Source organism: Astatotilapia calliptera, chromosome 22, assembly GCF_964374335.1.
Source record: "Astatotilapia calliptera chromosome 22, fAstCal68.1, whole genome shotgun sequence".
NCBI classification, from domain to species: Eukaryota; Metazoa; Chordata; class Actinopteri; order Cichliformes; family Cichlidae; genus Astatotilapia; species Astatotilapia calliptera.
In genome coordinates this window covers 5829555-5843519 of record NC_137442.1, presented here as the reverse complement: position 1 = coordinate 5843519, position 13965 = coordinate 5829555, and the positions used below count along the sequence as shown (strand labels likewise).

The 13965-nt window shown below is 40.9% G+C and overlaps 1 long non-coding RNA gene across 1 annotated transcript; it reads right to left on the bottom strand.

Annotated features, from left to right (window-relative positions):
- Nucleotides 1-412: 412 nt before the first annotated feature.
- Nucleotides 413-13748, bottom strand: LOC113015224 (uncharacterized). Its single transcript, XR_013904579.1, has 2 exons — nucleotides 13483-13748; nucleotides 413-960 (listed from the first exon to the last, which is right to left on the bottom strand). It is a non-coding gene; the product is annotated as an uncharacterized LOC113015224 (long non-coding RNA).
- Between the last annotated feature and the right edge of the window lie 217 nt (nucleotides 13749-13965).

The following is a 13965-nucleotide window of genomic DNA, read 5'->3' as shown; positions in this document are numbered from 1 at the left end:
CCCACTGTGTAAACTCCAGGACCCAAAGGATCAAATGCCAACGTCCAAACACAGCATGACACCCTCCACAGGTCCTGTTTCCATCCTCGATGGTTCACAGCTGGACCGTGTTTGGATCTGTTAGGATGTGAGGATCCTAACACGGAGGATTTAAACTTCAAGTCACCAAGTGTGTGCTACACCATTTTCAGTCTTTAAAGTATTTCCTACCATGATATCGTTCATTTATTCTCCAACAACTTTTCATAGTTTTCACAGGGTCGTGGAAAGTTCTTGCTTAATGCCCAAAGTGTCAATGCAGACAGAGCAGAGTAATTTCCTTTGGGCTAAAAATGACTGAAAGCCATGTTTGATGATATTTAAGCATTTTTAGAATATCAGTCACAGATAAAGACGAATCATTTTATTGTGATTGTGTCTTCATACAATAAGATTTTATTTTGCAGGTCTCAGCACAGAAAAGATGAGACACTAAGCTCGCCCTTTTACATGCACATAAACACGCACACCTGGACATACACACAAAAAAGAAAGACTCTATATAAAGCAGCGCTATCAAACTCCACCATGTGTGCGGGTCTGCAGAATAAACATGAGCAAGAAGTGGATTTCACAGCTCTGGGGAAGAAGCTGTCTCTCAGTCTGGTGGTGTATAAACAGTCCATTTCCAGGGTGGGTGGGGTCTGCAGCGATACATGTGGCCTATTTTTGGATCCGTCCAGCGAGTCTAGATGTTAAAGTTGACTTTGAACAATCCCCAGTGCTGTTCTCACCACCTGCGCCAAATTCTTTCTGTCTCGTGGTGCAGCTGCTGTACACTTTCATACTAAGACAGAGGATGCTTTCTGTTGTTGCTCTGTAGAAGTTCAAAAGCAGCTCAGAAAGTCTGGTCTGTTTTAGCTTCTTGAGGAAGAAGAGCCTCTGTTGGGTTTACTTAGCAGTTTGGTTTGATTCGGCAGCCTTTAACCAGGAAACAATGGAGTCAAAAATTAAATCAGCTGTGCAACAGAAAAACAACATTTTTGGATCTTTTGTATATTTTATATTTTTAATATCCAAAAAAACTCTGGTTGCTTATCTCTGAACCTTCACGGCCCGTGTAGGATAAAGAAAATACTGACTTCACAGACTGGTTTCAGCATGCATTACACTCACTTCTCTCGCAACTGAAACTAATAAAGCAGTCGATGCAGCACAAAATGACACCAGTGCAGCTTCATCATCACATGTTGTTTGAAACATGAGATCATGAGTTTGAACAGAGTAGAAATAAATGGAAAAGGACTGGATAGAATAATCAGGAGGAGCATGGCGCCATATAAACTTCACTGATCTTAGAGAATAAGGTGATTCTTGACAGTTATGTTGATCTGTGTTTTTTCCTGCAGTAATAACAGCTGCATATCTTCACTGTGGGGTATTTTTATTGTTTTATTGTCAGGTAAACCCCCCCGGTCTTCTGTGAATCCCCTAATTTCCCCTGGGTATCGCGCCATTGCAACATTTACTGCAGGAAGTTCGTAAGGTTACAGTTGAGAATTCGTTTCAAAGCTTAATGTTAATGAAACAATATCCAGTCAAACACGGTCAGCTGAGGGAAATCTGGGAAAAAATACTAAAGCGCTGATCACCAGAGAGGAAAAAATACCAAACAGAAACTGATCGTCCGTCAGCAAAATAAAACCCATGACCTGGATCTGTGACAAAGCCTTTAAGGCAGAGTAAGAGCGCCGCGCCTGGCTGTGTCCGGACCTTTACCAGCAGACATGTGATTTTCAGTAAAAGCTGTGAGCCTGGCAGTTTGGTAAAGTTCGGGACTTTCAGAAGGCTCGACGCTGAGAGAACTCACTGTGCACGACTGTCATCTAGTGAGAGAAAAACAGAGCTGAAAATGGAGAATAAACAGCGATGACTCATAAACCACAAGAGGTGGTTATAGGCAGTGCTGCCATGCTTCACATGCCTTTGAAGGGTTTGTGTTGGTATGTTATGTGAGGATCAACAGGAAACCAAAATCATGTGAGTGACAGGAGTGTTTGAAGCCACAGCGGCTCACAGAAACCCAACAAAGCAGCTCAGATAGGAGGCAGCAAGTTACAGAGAGCAGCTCCTCCAGTTAATGAAAACACTGCTGTAATATATTTTCAGTGAATGAGTCACTTTATATGTTCAAACTCTATATTTCAGCAGGTCTACACATAAAAACTCCATGATTTTGTTTGACTCTTGAAGCCTCGACACAGAAGCTTTATTCAGAGGTCACATGAGGACAGCCAGACTCTCAGTGTGTCTGGAGTTCAGCAGCCTGGTGGGAGGATGATGTCATTTACTTAAAATAGAGTCGGGATGAAGAGCATTCAAAGACCAACAGCACCCCGAGTGCCGATCTCCAGTATTTCACCAGAAAACCGACCACGTGATTTCCTGTAATTCTGGCACAGGCGCTGGGTTGGTGTTGGCAAAAGATCTGACTGATAGACTTTGAGTGTCCCAAGTGGGAGGAAATAAACCTGAATTAAATGCTATGAATGTTGTACTGACACTAATACTCCGGTACTGGACCTGGTGTTGCTCAGACTGCAAAGCAGTTTGGTTTTATGTCAGGACACAGTAACAGTGTGTGAAATGTTATCTCATTAAACTGTTGTCGTTACTGGTTACTGGAGGAGCAATAGCACCTCATTTGTTGATCCGAGACATTTTTCGAAACAAGACAACCACCTGATTTCCTGTAATTCAGCTGATCGGGAGAACCATCAGCTGCACTCTGACTGGGTTTGGTGTTGACAAAATGTTTGTACGTAGATCTCGAGTGCCCCCCTGTGGGATCAAATAATAGTGAATAAAATGACACTAACACTCAGGTGTTGTTCAAACCAACGGCTTTTAAATTAAAACCAAACTACTTGAACAACTTCAGGAGCTTAAAAATGAAGCTGACATAAAGTGTGCAAAACTATTGTTTCTATATAGTGCAGCAGATCATGTAACATTACAGGGAACTCATTCACAGGTGGATACGAGTACCAGAGTGAATCCACCATCTGACCGGGGCCTTTCTGTGGAGTCAGCATGTTCTCCTGTTTGTGTGGGATCTCTGTGGGTACTTCGGCTTCTTCCCACAGTCCAAAGACATTCAGTTAGCTAGGCGCTAACTGATTATTCTAAATTGCCCATAGGTTTGAATGGTTCTGTGTCTCTCTGTGTTAGACCTGCAACAGACTGGTAACTTGTCCAGGGTGTACCTCACTTCTTGCCCTTTAGCTGATGTAAGATACCAACAAAGTCAGAATAAGTTTTTAAGTAATATATTTGACCTCCTTATAGTCAAAAGCATGGATATCCAGAATGAAACCTCTACATTTTTATCTAGTGGTTGAAAGTCTGTAGTAAAGCATCTGTTTCCTAAGATGGAAATTAATCTGAAAATGTAAAAATTAAAACAGCTACTAGGATTTTTCAAATTACTGGAACAAACAAAATTGTGGACATGTATCTGCTTTTGAATGATTATTTCAATTATCTACTTAATTTAGTGCAACATGTTACTGGCCCCTCACGTAACATCACATGATGTATTCTAACTTTGTTCATCTCAGTTCCAGTAAAACTGAGGTTCTTGTGTTTGGCCCTGACAGTTTCTTCTACGGAGGTCAGTCAGTACATCGGTCCTCTCACCAGTAACATCAAATTACCTGCTAAGCACCTTGGTACCATCTGTGGTCTTGGATCTCACATCTCAAAGCTCATCCAGCCTTGTTTCCTTCACCTCAAAAATAAATCAAACCTTTACTGTCAGTTTTAAATTCTTGGGGGTAACTGTGACCGAGGACCTGTCCTGGGGCAACCATATCACCTCAGTTGTACGGAAGGCCCAACAGCGCCTCTACTACCTGAGGAGACTGCGGAGCGCACACATTCCCAGATCTCTGATGTTGAACTTCTACAACTGTGCCATCAGCAGCGTTCTGACGTATGGATTTCTAGTGTGGTTCCCCAGCTGCACCAAGGCCGATCAGCAAGCACTCCAGCGGGTGGTGAAAGAAGCTGGCAGAATTATTGGAACAAGTCTGCCAGAGATCAGTAATATCTTCCCCACTCGCTGTCTGAGGAGGGTGCACAGTATCCTGCGGGACCAACATCACCCTGCGCGCCACCTTTTCCATCTGCTGCCCTCAGGGAGAAGGTACAGGTCTATACAGGCCAGAACATCCAGACTGGCCAACAGCCTGTATCCACAGGCTGTGAGGCTCCTGAACTCTCTGCCCCCCTCTCACGGACAATAACCATATCCAACTTCTTAATAGCAATGAACTGGTCTGCATTGGTGCATCATATCTTTATTCTCTTCCCCCTCCTGCCCCCCCCCCCCCCCTCTTTCTTAAATAGATAACTATCATATCTGATATCATATCTCACAGTACAATAATATTGAATGGGTTGCATTGTTGTATTTTGTCATGTTTCTCAGGTCTTTGTCTGAATTTCTACGAACATTATTGCTAAGGATTGTCTTATTGCATTGGAGTCACACTGGGTTAAATATGTACACTTGGGTTTTAAGGGGTATTTATTATTTTCTTCTTTTTTTTGGGTTGTATGGAAGCCCCAAACGCAATTTCATTGTTCTTGACAATGACAATAAATAAATAAATACTTAAATACTTAAAGTTAATCACCTGAAACTTTTAATTCACCCTTTAATTTTCTCCTGCCTTGATTATTGTTACTCACTTTTCAATTCAATTCAATTCAAATTCTTTATTGTCCCAAAATAGAAATTAGTTTCACATCTCTCAGTCCTACATAGTTTATCGTCTCAAAGAATCACAGCATCGAGACCCCTAAAAAAACTAGCCGACACACCTATTCTTGCATCACTTCATCTTCCAGTGAAATTCAGCGTCCACTTTAAAATCCTGCTAATTTGCAAAGCTCTACATGGACAAGCCCCTCTTTATATTGCAGAGGACTTATCACTGCAGCTGGCCTCTCTGATCCCCCAACCAGGGTCTACTAACTGTCCTGCTGATTTTAAAAACAGAAGCAATTGTGGTTTTAAGGTTGTGGTGCCCAAACTACGGAACAACTTTCCTCAACCTATCTGGTCGGCTGATTCTGTGGTTAGTGTTAAATGACTGCTGAAAATACATTTTTACAGGTAAGCCTTCCCATAATCTTTTCACCTTTATTTTGGGCCATAGATTACAACAATTTGCATGTATGGAAGTTAAGAGGATGAATAACAGCCTGTTTATAATCTTGAGGGACGGATGATAATCCGTGAACTGTTGTTACTGTAAACACACACGGCCCAACATTACAGAAAACTTTGAGTAAAAAACATGGATGAAACATCAGGAATATTTATGTTATCAACCGCAGTAAGGATGATATCAATATTAGCTGAGACATGGGATGGGATGAGAAACAGAAGGATTTATGTAGCTTTGATATTATTAATTTTTCCAATAAAAACAAAAAGTTTTCAGTCTTCATTATGCTGAATGGCTGTGGCATTTTTGGATTATCTCTACTATTACAATCGCCTGAGAGGAATAAGCAGCCCTTGAATCTTTCAAATGTGATGTTAAAAGAAAATAGAAGTTCCTCTAAATGAATGAGGTGGAGCTGTGTTGTTTTCCATAAATGCTCCACTATCAGCTTTGCTGTGGTTCAAGCTGCGAATCTTTGTGTTTATCCACGAAGCGTAATTGTTAAAAGCAGCATTTCTCATTTTAAAAAGAGCTTTTCTGTGTAAAACAGACAAACCCTAATATTAACAGAATCTACAATAATGTAAAATATTTACATGAGAAAAAGGAGAAGCAAATTTATCAGCAGTAAGGTGATTAAAAATCACATGTGGAACACAGAAAATCCAAATTAAGAGACAATAAAAAAAGCATGATGAGAATAAAATGTCCACAGAATAAAGAGAAAAATAACCCAGAGTAATAAGAGGATCTGAAACATGTCCTTTGTTATGTATAGGGCCAGCACACGTTGGGTCAGCTTTAAAGATTACATCAGTGTGAGGACCTTTCCAACATATTTATCTAACGTTCATCTATGTGAATGTTAAAATCTCCAACAATAAGCAGTCTTGACGGGATCAATGTGGAAGACAAAGAGTCACAAAAATCCTTCAATAAGGAGGTACATGGACCAGGTGGATGGTAAATAACAACAGTAAAACAGATTATTTCTTCCATCTTTAAAGATCTTAGACTCAAATGAAAAGGTTTTGGAGCTCACAGCACATAAAGCTGCAGCCAGGCACCACATCCTGAAGAATATGAGCTGAAGAATAGAAGAGAGTTTCACAAGGGAAGTGTGTGTTAGCCAGAAACAGGAAATCCATCTCCTTGGACACACTATAATCATTCAGAATGAAATTGAGGAGGCCCCGAGGCAGACCCAGGACACGCTGGAGAGATTATATCTCTCGGCTGGCCTGGGAACGCCTTGGTATTCCCCCGGTGGTTGGGGAGAGGGAGGTCTGGGCCTCTTTGCTTAGGCTGCTGCCCCCGCGACCCGGCCTCGGATGAAGCGGATGAAGATGGATGGATGGATGGAAGATGAAATTCTTATTTGAGTTCCTGAGAGGAGATGAGCTGGGATCTTCACTGATGACAGCTGGGCAAAGAACACGAATCACCGTGCACATAAAACTCATCGGTGGGGAGACCACAAGACCTGCAGAATTTTTCCTTCTGTGCTGATCAAAGTTTGACTGAGGTAAGTGCACTTGGGACAGAACGCCTTTCGTTGCAGGTCGATTTTATAACTGTATGATCAAATGTCTTTAACACTGAGGTGAAGAGAGGTGCAAAGCTAACAACTGATCACTGCCTGGTGGTGACTTGGATCAGGTGGTGGGGGAGGATGGAGAGGCCTGGTGTACCCAAACATATAGTGAGGGTGTTTGGGGAGAATCTGACAGCATTTCAAAGGAGGCTGAAGATATTGAGTCCAAGTGGACTGTGTTTCACACCCCACTGCCAAAGCAGCTACAGAGAGCTGAGGCGGGTGATGGGCGCCTGTCTGGTCAGTAATTCCAAAAACCAGATGGTGAACATCAGAGGTGAAGGGAGCTATTAAGGTGAATTATATTTATCTTATCAGGCTCGGTTGTGTTCTACTGTGAATAAAATATTTATTTATGAGGCATTTTATTTAAATTTTACACAGTGAACCAGCTTTTGAAACTTGTTGCTTCCACCCTCACACATGGTCACAAGTTCTGAATAGTGACTATAGGTCACTGAGAGGCCACCTGATATAAGTGGCAGAAATGAACCCCCTGAGAAGGATGGCTGGGCGACAGAGTGAGGAGCTTGGTCATTCATGGAGGCCTCAGAATATCTTATTCACAGTATAAACTACATACAGCACTTTGTAAAGCACACAAACGCTGATGATTCTCCCATTTACACAGAAATACTGTACATGAAAGCAGGACACGACCCAAACACAGCCTGAGGCACAGCTGCTCCTATTTGAATAGAAGTATGTTGAACAATACCCACGTATAGTACCAATACAACATATTAATTGCATTTCATTCTTCTCCTTTTTTTTTTTTGAATCCCGCCAGGGGGCACTCATGTTCAAATCTTTTGGCAAGAACAGTCCCACCAGTGTACTGTTGACACATCACCAGGCCAAATAATTTACATGAAATCAAAGGGTAATAAGGCTTTATGGTGAAAAGTAAAACAAACACACACACACACACACACACACACACACACACAATGAGGTTCCAGTGTCTTGACTTAAAAACAGGCGCCAAACCAAACTGTTCTCATTTTGTTTATCTGTGCTGTGTTTTTATTTGTTAAAAATAAAACTATATAGGATAAAATTAAATGTTTCACACATTTATTTTAAATTCAGAGTTACACAAAAATTATTTACAAATGTAGCATACTTGTAGCATGCACCTATAGCACCTTATAAAACCACCGTATCAGTTTTACTTCATGATATTAAACTAATTTATCCATAAAGGTTCAGATATGCATTATATCACATCATCACATCGCATAGTGATGGACTGACATGACGTATTGTAGAGCAGGACCTTAGCATTGCTGAGGTGCCACAAAAACTGGCAAATTTTTCCCAACAAACAAACTCAAATCAGTGAATACAACTGCTCAAATGTATATAGACATTTATATAGACACAAAAGGAGAAAGTGTGACTGTAGAACAGTGAATAATAGAGCCTGAGGTCCAAGAAGGAAGCCAGGCAAGCCTCAGGTTTCCAAAATGTTTAGATGGGAGTAAACAACACTCAGGCTAAAATAATGGGAGTGCTCAATATCATTTCTCCTGAGACACTCATTAAAGCTCCAGAGAAAAAAGTTTAAAAAAGACTAACAGACTACAAGAAAAAGAAAACTGGGTGATTACAAGGGCCATATGATCTCTCAGGCTGAGACGAGGAACTCACTGCAATGAAAAAATACATTAAAATTCTCCAGCATCAATGGGACAGTGCCAGAAATTACACCATAAGTGACAACATAATTTTAATGAGAGACAAGAACATTTAGTATACGATAAGATGAGATGATAAGGTGTCATAGAACATGTCTAAATCAGCAGATGAATCTAGGCTGCTGCTGCAGTGATACGGATGGTGCACCGGTCCCTCAAGGTAAAAAGCCACAAGGGACCAGTATGTCCATGAGCTTTAGTAACCAAAAAACCAGGATCGCGATACAAGCGGCAGAAATAAGCTTCCTGGGAAGGGTGGCCTCTTTCTTAGATAAGGGGTGAGGAGTTCAGTCATTTGAGAGGCGCAACACTAGTCCTCCACATCGAAAGGAGCCAGTCGAGGTCGAAAGTTTTAAACAGACTGCTCCCAACTGTCCAGCTTAAGTTACCACAGTGATTTAACCAGGTAAAGCTGGGCAGACACTGTGCCATTTTTTTCAGTCGCGTTATTCAGCTTCTGCTCAAACTGTACGATTGACTCACAGGGGTTAGAAGTTGGTAGGTCACGATGCAGAGGCTCACACTATACGGCCCGATGCTCTGATGCGACCTGAGCGCTCGCACTGTGCGTCCATAGCATGAAGGTTATAACACAAAATCTGTCTTTTCCTCTCTGTCTTTCACTCACACAGACACACACACACACCACCATCACCTTTGCTAAATTGCTAATGAAAAACATTGACCAGGCAGCTGCAACTGAGCAGCATCCAACTCTTTTCACGGTTGTTGTGGTCGTGATAACTTTGTGAGGCCACATCGAAAAGGCTCGGATGAGCTTGCCAAAGTTCTACGACCTGGGCATCCATCGCTTGTGTCCAGATCACACGCTGCACTGTTGTGCTACTCCGTCTTTTTCACTTCAATTTCTGTGTTTGCACATGCAAGAGAGGTTGCGTTGACACCCTCATGAGGGGCGACAGGATTTCAAACAGGTTTGATTTTCTTGCGATCATATGATTGCTGATCGGGAGCTGGTTGTGAGGTGTTAATCGCTTCTTGTTACCCCATGTATACAACACGATGCACGACACACGATTAAGGTGAAACTCGGGTCGATCCCCAAAACGGTCGCACGACTGAAAAATCTTCTCACAATGGGCCAAAAATCGCACAGTGAATGCCCAGCTTTTGTGACACTGTAAACTCTGACTTTAAGCTAGTTTACGTCTCTGGCAAACTGACAACATGGCTCAGTTCTCACACTAAACAAAGTCGCACTTGCTAAATCAGGAAAATAAAAACATGTGGGTAGCAGCATGAAGCATTCCCTGAGCAACCTGGGATTTATAACAAGAACTTTCTGATTATTAGAATTTACTGAACGTTACAGCAGCTTACAGCATCAGAACACTTTTTAAGTTACATACTTGTTAAAATTATTAAGTGATTATGATATAGCTTACTTCCTCTTGGGCTAATAATGGGGCAAATAAGTGAAAATGAAACACTACATGTACAAAGGCTATCTACACCATGGAGCCTAACTCTGAAAAAAATAGAATTTTTCAGGGTTCTTTTTTTGTTACTGCTGGCTGCACTGAAACATAAAAATCCATTCGTTATCCACTTTATGGATGAGGCCTGTTTGGAGGAGTGCCCGTTTGAGTCAGGTGCACTGGTGCTTCACTGGGCCAACGAGCTGGAGTCGGAAAGACTCATCAGGTCAGGTGTACACACCAATAAGTTACTAAACGCATATCACACCACAAACATAACTAAGCTTATTCTGGAATCGTAACATTCGCATGTCTGTAGGGGGAATAAAATGAAAAAAAAAACCAACCAAACAACAACAACAAAAAACTGTAACCTTCTACATAATCTGACCTGCACCTCCTGAGAAATGTTACTACACATTGTGTCAGCACATAACACAATGACTTGAATTCCATGGAAAGCTGGCATGTAGTGATAAGAGGAGTTTCCAGTTACAACACGAGTTAGGACGTAGAGTTCCCGCAAAAGCCTAAATCAAGTCTATAAACTGCGAGCAACAAACTAACCAACCCAGTGATGCCACATTGTGTACTGGCACAAGATGGCGCTAAACATGCTTAAAATCTTTAAATGAAAACACTTTGTAATTCCAGCTGTTTTTTTAGTGAAGCGTTGTTTGTGAATGAGGTGATTCTTCATAGCGAACAACAAGAGCCGAGTCCCTCCGAGCAAACCCGAATCTTCAGCCCTGCTGAGAATCCATGCAGGCAGGGCCGGGGCTACGGCTCCCCACACCCTCCAGCAGATGGAGAAACCTTTTGAAAACAAGCGCGCTGATCCAAACAGGTGTACACACAGGTGTACACACAGGTGTTCACAGACACAAACCACACCTCTCTTGGCTGCTACCTCAAAGCACATTGTGCGCTGTCGGTCCTGCGTGCTGCACAACAACATTCAATATTTAGTATTTACTGTTATTTACACTCAGATGGATTAATGTGATGGTGCTGTGTTTATTATGTTTCTCTCTCTTTTTGCTTGTTTTCTCTTTTTTCCTCTCAACAGGTGATCTGGGAGGTTTTTTCTTTTCAAGTGTCCTTTCTCACTGTCCCTCTTCCCCTCTGTTTTTCTTTTCCTTCATCTTTCTTTCGCCCTTTCCTACCCCCAGCCATGTCTGTCAAATATTCAAGCTAACATTGATCACAGCATAGAGATCAGATTGTTTATGATAGATAACTAGCTAGCAGCTTTGTTGCTACCAACACAGATTCCTGGAACTCAATAAGTTATTTATTGTGAAGCAGGGGGCCGGAGTTTGCTTCAGTTCACGTCGCTGCTTCATTCACACTGAATATGTCGGCTGGTTCAACATGACGGGCAGAGCTTTGAAACTTTGGCACAAGACTGTTTTTAAGATGACTGAAACACCTTTTCACGTATTGTACCATTTGCACTGTGCGTTAGTAAAAAAGTGTTGCTTTAGTGTATTTTGGACCCATCAAGGAAGCGTTCGCAAATGTGGGAATATTTTGAGTTGGCGACACCGAATAAGATGAAATAGGTCTCAGTGTTTAGTCAAATATACTCGTGCACACTAAAGACATCCTAAACAACTCTGATGACCCATTTTAACATTTTTATTGTAGAAAAAATAAAAAACAAACATCAGTACTTGTAGGCTCTGCTCTCTCCTTTGTAAAACTGAGATATAAAAAAATCATTCACTGCCTTCAGACTTTTCAGTTTTCATACAATAATACGCGAGCTGTGTCAGACATATCAATTTCCCTTTGGGATCTATACATTTATTCTTATTCACAGTGTTATATTATCAAGGGGTTCCTTTCTTACTGACTGTAAATAAATAAAAGATGAAGATAATGTAGGGAAATAAGACAGAAATCTGGAGTGAAAGCAAAAATAATGACACGAGTACAGACTTTCCATATAAACACATCACAGCACATCAGTCACACCCACTGCTTCATTAACAACATCTTCCCTGTCCAATATGTAATGTATAATCAATGACAAATCCATTTCTCAATGCTTTTATAAAATTATTATTTTCTAGATGGAATTATTCAGGCAGGTGGTTTTTTTATATGGAATACAAATAACAAATATATAAAATTATAAAATTAAGTCAGATTGGGAGGACATTTGAGTGATTCTTGCAACATTAGTTACAATTCTAGAAAATGTTTGAAAGGTGAATCACATATGTGAGGCTTTATGTGGCAGTGCAACAACCACTGTTGCCACTAGATGTCGCCCACCTTCATTTTCATGCACTTTCATTTTTACTGCTGCACCTAATGAGGAATGAGTTATTTACTCATTAATCACAGAGCTAATGCACTGTGATTGCAACTTTGTGATTGTGACAGGACAGCAGAGCATGTGGTCTCCTGCTTTCTGATATATATATATATATATATATATATATATATATATATATATATATACATATTACATCTATGTATAATTAGGGGACCACGTCAACTGTTCAGTGTATAAAATAGATTTAGAGCAGGAAAACTGAACTTTTGAAGTATTGAGGATAGAAACTGGATAGATGTCATGGAATTAAACTGATACCATGGTTTTATAAGGTGTTATAGGTGCATGAATGCTACAAGCGCTGTGTTGTTGTAGCTCATTGGTAGGTGGATGCCAGTTAACATGATGGAGCCATAATATGTGATATAGATCCTCTAGACTTCAGGAACAAGATATACCTGTGTGCCAAGTTTGGATGCTAAAGTTTAGGAGAAGTTTCTAGATTTTTTTGTAATATATTTCAGATCTGTCACTCTAATTCTTTTTCTAGATTTACCCTGTATCCAATGAGTGTGCTGTTAATGGTTCAGAAGGATGACTGAACTACAGGAAATCATATGATTACATAGTTTTATGGTAAAAATGCCTGAGCTTTGAAATTGGGGTACAGTTTGTCTTCATTGTAACTATATTTTACCCATTTACACATAAGTCTACAGCACAGAGAGTATAAAAGATGGACTAAAATATTTTAGCATTTTGCAATGTTGTGTTTTTGGAACCAGAAGTTAGCGCAAACAGATGAAAGGTTAAAGAGCGAATTTAATGATTCATTTAGTTACAACTCCAGCTTTGACACACATCATTACAAACTATCATGATAAATATAACTACATCATTATCATCATTATAAATTACAGGGGTGCAACGCACAGCCACACATATCAGCTAATCAGTGCCAAGTAATACACTAATAAAATAATGTAATTTCACTCATTAAAACTGATGCACAAACCTCTTCGGGTAACATTAGTCGGATAATCCATGAATCTAACTTTTGAGAGGTTACAAAACTGCTAAGCATAAATGATTTGTTAGATATAAGGCTATACTGTTAAGCAGGGCAATAACTGCAGGACAGACAGAGGCTTACACCGCACAGTAATTAGATTATTAAGCCTGGGTGTGAAATATGGTCAATGTGAGGTGATAATAAACTGGAACTGGTAAAGATGAGGTGGCTGACCTTGAGACTGGGAAGCCAGGCGGAATAACAGTGGTTTGTGCAGTTGGTGGAACAGCAGCCGTCCAGGCACCAGGTCCAGGCAGACTAATTACGCATAATAATTAAGACTGACTAATTGGAGGAACAAGTACCGATGTTGAGAAAACACGTAGGTCCTTAGCTTGTGTGGTGGCCACGGGCGAAAACTCCATGATAAACTCGTTGTTATTCCTGAAGTCCAGCTTCAGACGGGTATCGTCCTGTAACACTGAGTAATGTCCACACACAGCATCGCTTGAGGTTAGCAAGCTACTAGCAGACAGGCTAAAAACAAAGCAAACCAGGGTAGCCTACGTAGCAGACAACGTCAGGAAACCAGCCTAAAGGGGCGTGCTGGGCAGCAGCCGTGACAGAGCTGTAGAAGATGTTAGTCTCACCACGACCCAAGATTTAGTAAATCCAGAAAAAACGTTAAAAGCCGGACAAACTAGGTATCCCCGACAG